Genomic DNA, 5,907 nt, shown 5'->3' on the forward strand with positions numbered 1-5,907 from the left:
GTGTTGGCACACGTCTTTAATCCCAGCACTCGGGAGGCAGAGGCAGGTGGATTTCTGAGTTCGAGGCCAGCCTGGTCTACAAAGTGTGTTCTAGGACAGCCAGGGCCACACAGAGAAACCCTGTCTCGGAAAAAAAAATCTCTTCCTACTACTCAAGAGCCCCAAGCCTCACCTAAGACTACGCTTTGTTTGACTTAAAGCAGAGTGCACACAGAGATTTCAACAGTTTTAAAGACAAAAAAAAAAAATTCTATTTTATGGTTCTCAACCACAAAATGAAGTAGGAGCTCTAACATTCTGTTTTATAAAAAAAAATTGGATTAAAACTTGAGTTCATTTGAAATCTTCAAAACGTTCACGTTATATTTCATATGGTACTTGCTCTAGATTAACACTTCTGCTAAATATTAATTTTGCATTGTTATCAAAGCATAGTATGTGCACTTTACAATTTATCCTCAAGGACTTTAACAGCAACTTCTAGTTTTTCTTGACCATTCTCCACAAGTCTCTTTGTAGTGATTTTTTTTTGCCATTAATTGTCTTAGATGAAGTTGATACAAAAGAAACAGTCAATAAGACAAAAAGGCCACCAAGAAATTGGGAAAGGATCTTTACCAACCCTAAATCCAATAGGGGACTAATATTCAATATATTCAAAGAGCTCAAGAAGCTGGACTCCAGAAAAATCAAATAACCCTATTAAAGAATGGGGTACAGAGCTAAACAAAGAATTCTCAACTGAGGTACACTGAATGGCTGAGAAGCACCTGAAAAAAATGTTCAACATCCTTAATCATCAGGGAAATGCAAATCAAAACAATCCCACCTCATACCAGTCAGAAAGGCAGATATCAAAAATTCAGGTGACAGCAGATGATGGAGAAAAGGATGTGAAGAAAGAGGGACACTCCTCCATTGCTGGTGGGATTGCAAGCTTGTACAACCACTTTGGAAATCAGTCTGGTGATTCCTCAGAAAATTGGACATAATACTACCGGAGGATCCAGCAATACCTCTCCTGGGCATAGACCCAGAATATGTTCTAACTTGTAATAAGGACACATGCTCCACTATGTTCATAGCTGCCTTATTTATCATAGCCAGAAGCTGGAAAGAACCCAGATGTCCCTCAGCAAAGGAATGGATACAGAAAATGTGGTACATTTACACAATGGAGTCCTACTCAGCTGTTAAAAACAATAAATTTATGAAATTCCTAGGCAAATGGATGTATCTGGAGGATATCATCCTTAGTGAGGTAACTCAATCTCAAAACAACTCACATAATATGCACTCACTGATAAGTGATGTTAGCCAAGAAACTTAGAATACCCAACGTACAATTTGCAAAACACATGAAACTCAAGAAGGAAGACCAATGTGTGGATGCTTCATTCCTCCTTAGAATGGGGAACAAAATACCAAAGGAGAGAGTTATAGAGACAAAGTTTGGAGCTGAGACGGAAGGAAGGACCATTCAAAGACTGCCCTACTCGGGGATCCATCCCATACACAGCCACCAAACCCTGATGCTATTGCTTATGCCAGTAGGATTTTGCTGACAGGACTCTGATATAGCTGTCTCTTGTGAGGCTATGCTAGTGCCTGGCAAATACAGAAGTAGATGCTCAGTCATCTATTGGATGGAACACAGGACCCCCAATGGAGGAGCTAGAGAAAGTACCTAAGGAGCTGAAGAGGTCTGCAACGCTATAGGAGGATCAACAATATGAACTACCTAGTACCTCTCAGACCTCGTGTCTCTAGATGCATATGTAGAAGAAGATGGCTGTCTTAGTCAGGGTTTCTATTCCTGCACAAACATCATGACCAAAAAACAAGTTGGGAAGGAAACTATTCAGCTTACATTTCCACATTGCTGTTCATCACNNAANGAAGTCAGGACTGGAACTCAAGCAGGTCAGGAAGCAGGAGCTGATGCAGAGGCCATGGAGGGATGTTCTTTACTGGCTTGCTTCCCCTGGCTTGCTCAGCCTGCTCTCTTATAGAACCAAGACTACCAGCCCAGAGATGGCACCACCCACAAGGGGACCTCCCCTCTTGATCACTTATTACAATGAATCTCGTGGAGGCATTTCCCCAACTAAAGTTCCTTTCTCTGTGATAACTACAGCTGTGTCAAGTTGACACAAAACCAGCCAGTACAATCGCCTATTCAGCCATCATTGTGGGGAGAGGCCTTTGGTCTTGAAAAGATTATATGCCCCAGTACAGGGGAATGCCAGGGACAGGAAGCAGGAGTGAGTTGGTTGGAGAGCAGTGCAGGGAAAGGCTATAGGGGACTTTGGGGATAGAATTTGAAATGTAAGTGAAGAAAATATCTTAAAAAAAAAAAAAAAAAAAAAAAGAAGAAGTTGCCCATTCCAGTGCCAAGAAATGATGCTAAAGATAATGAAGTGAAACCTCCACTATCTAGAGACCCAAACAAAGTGAAGCCTGTGTCTAAAGGAGGAAATTCGCTTCAGAAAGTCAGAAATCCACTGAAGGCAGAGGAAAATGAGCCAGCCTTTTGGCTAGTAGTTCCTTAGGACCCTGTCAAAGTCATCAAATGGGTCTTCAGTTCCCCCAAAAGTAATCAAATGGGTCTTCAGTTAAGTCAATGAAAATGGGTTCCCCTCTGCTTCCACTGAAAAAAAAATTCCCTGAAGACATCACGTTTTTCAGCATGTAAAGTTAAACTCAAATGGACTGTTAAAATTACTTCCACCTCCTGATCCTTGACTACCACCATGTTAGCCTTCTTTGCCGTATTTGTCATAGATGGCCTACTCCTTTGAGTCCAATAATACCTCATATACCTCAGCTTCTTGTTTGAATATCCACTTTCTTTCTTCATTTTTTTTTTCCGACTGTCATTTAAGTGTCTGTTTCCCATACACTATTTTAATGTCCTCCAGTGAAACAGGTTTCTGCATGCCCAGGACTTCATAGGAATCCACCATTTTTTTTAAAACAGATTTTTGGAAAATTTCCAGGACCCAGTAGCCAGCAGAGGTTGGGCAGGGTTTGGTAGGGGCTTAGGAGGAATAGAGAAGCTGGTCTCCTTTCAGGTCTGGCACGGCTCCTCTGGTGGCCGTAGCAGCCACAGAAATAGGTAGTGTTTTAATGGTTAATCAATATATCAATGCAAGCTTATCACAACATGTTTAATAAAGTAAGAGTAGTAAACAGTGCTTAAATATACTGAAATTCTCCCATCCCGAGACTGTGTAGGTTAGCACTGCAGCCATGAGGATGAGAAGGTAATACTGAATAAATTGCACGCATAGGAATAACAAATACATGGCTCAGGGAGGTTATCGTTCGTGTTTAATAGTTCTGATCGCAGAAGCAAACAATCTTTGTGGAACCAATTGTATGCTCACCATGAAATATTTAATTTGTAAAGCTATTAGCATCAGATAAGTAATGAAGAACAGTGGAAGTCACAGGAAATAGAAATCCACCTTCTCATTTGCATAGAAACTCCCTGAATTATTGCTTCTATTCAGGTCATGGTGAATTGTTGTGCAGAGAATTCTGGGACACCATTGATTCCAGGCAAAGCTCAAAACCCCAATATTATGTGAAGGTTTTGTAACTATTAGAAAAAGTACTCAAATGAATCATGTGTGTTACTGCTATCCATTTAGAAAATTCATTTTTTTTCTAAGAAATTTGAAACATGTACAAGTAAAAACAAATCTTTCTCTTAATGACTTTAAATTTTTTCATCCAATGATTGTATTAATAAATTGAAAAATAAATATGTAAATATTTAAGAGAAGATTCTCTGAAATACATTGTAACTGTTTAGGAATAAATGAGTAATTTAAAGGGTAAAAATATAAATCATTAATTTTATCAGTCTACCCCTACAGATCAATACATTTTCTCCAGAGGGAAGGGAAGAAAAGGAAGAATATCAAAGTTGATATTGATAAAGGGGGCATGTAACAAGTCTGAAATTCAACAAGAGTCACACATGTATCTCACAGCTCCGCATCTTCTGTACTGTGTGTTATAGGATGTGTATTATAAATGTAATATATAATTATATGTATCATATAAAAGGTATTCATGTTTGAAACTCTTAAAAAATAAAGTAAAGATTTAAAATTAAAAGCTAATCTGTTTTAGGCACTTTGTGCCTAAATTCTTAAATAATTTATTTATTAATCATCACTAAGTAATACACAATTTATTATTATTATTATTATTATTATTGTTTTTTTTTCTTGAGAAAGGGTTTCTCTGTATACTCAAATTCTCCTGCTTCTGCCTCCCAAGTGCTGGGATTAAAGGCATGTGCCACCACCGCCTGGCTCATTTTATTATTGTTATATAATATAATGTTTAGTTACAACCATTTTAGTTGATGTTTCATATGATATATATATATCTTATATAGCTTACATAAAATATGTATACTTTATAGTTTTATATAGTTTAACAATTTTACCACCTATTACTTTCTTATAAGTAGCAAATAATCTTTCATCAGGTAAATTTAGTAGTTTAAAAACTCAGTATTAATAGAATAAATTGCTGAAATTTTGTCATAAATAACTTTTTATGGTTGTCCCTCTCTGTAATAATTGTGTTCATATTTACCATGACCTTCTTTATTTATCCATTAAGTAAATAATAGAGTTGTGAAGAAGAGTAGATAGATCGTGGTTAATAAAAAATTAAGGAGTTAATCTTTAACTAAAAGATGATCCAATGAGGAATTTGATCAAGAGTACTTGTCATATGTTTGTAATTGTACAAGAATCACACCAGCTGAGGAGAATCGAATCTACAGAACAGACATAGTAAAATACAAAGTGAGGACACAGGGAGCAGTAGTGAGGCTGCAGTGATTCTCCAAGCAGGGACATCTCACCACAGTGTGCACTGGAATGGGATGTGGAGAAAGGACTGCATTGTACATGCCTTTGAAAGTGGTGATCAAACACAAGGTGTCGAGCAATTCTGGTTATAGAAAATGTAAAGTTGTAACTTTGTGCCTAAATTCTTAAATAATTTATTTATTAATCATCACTAAGTATTACATTCAATAGCTATGTAGCTCAATCTTTTTCTAACACCTTATTCTGTGTAAATCTTGTGAAAGAGAGGAAATATAATCTAAGGAAGAGCTGGGCAATGATCATTCTGATTACCATTTTCACCACTGTAAAACCAGCATCAAAATCCAAAGGAGGATAGTTTGACTTCTGTTTCTATTTCAACTTGTTGCTAATAAGCTGTTGCCACTAGTTACAACCCAGAGACCTCCCAAAGAAGATAACTAATGTGGTCTTTGCACACATATGGAATTATTTCTATACATGGAGACAGTGACTCCAGAACCTAGAGAAAATGGAAGGGCATTGGAACAGCAGCCATGTATGCTAATACTAATGTTGTGATGCCAGTAGTGAATGCAGGCTTGTTCTTCCTATATTAATATATAAATATCACACACACACACACACATACACACACACACACGCACATGCACACACACACACATGAACAGGCATGTGCGCGCATGTACACAGGTGCAATGGTATTGGTTGTCTGGAAAGTGACAGGAGTATGATGGCTGCTAAACTTTGTTGAGTATTTGCAGCCAAGGATCAGAGCAATGTGCTTGTCAACGCTTTATAAAAGGTCACAGCATGAATGTTTGTGGGCCAGATGCATAAATTCTGCCTTAAAGGTATAAATCACAGGAAACATATGCCTGGTATATGCTTTTCATGTTTGGAAATGCTAAGAGATATAAATTCAATTATTCGACCATAAGGTCTAGCACTGCCGGCTACAGTTGGCTGTATCTATAAAAACTGTTTGAATTGTGACATTTAAAGATATTTTCATGTGTTCTTTTTTTTAAATGTGAGGCAAAAATAG

General features: G+C 37.5%; 1 pseudogene; it reads right to left on the bottom strand.

Annotated features, from left to right (window-relative positions):
• Window positions 1-360: 360 nt before the first annotated feature.
• LOC110336478 lies at window positions 361-2,966 on the bottom strand (annotated as a pseudogene).
• Window positions 2,967-5,907: the final 2,941 nt, after the last annotated feature.

The sequence above is a fragment of the Mus pahari genome, chromosome 1 (genome assembly GCF_900095145.1).
Source record: "Mus pahari chromosome 1, PAHARI_EIJ_v1.1, whole genome shotgun sequence".
In the NCBI taxonomy this organism is placed as follows: Eukaryota; Metazoa; Chordata; class Mammalia; order Rodentia; family Muridae; genus Mus; species Mus pahari.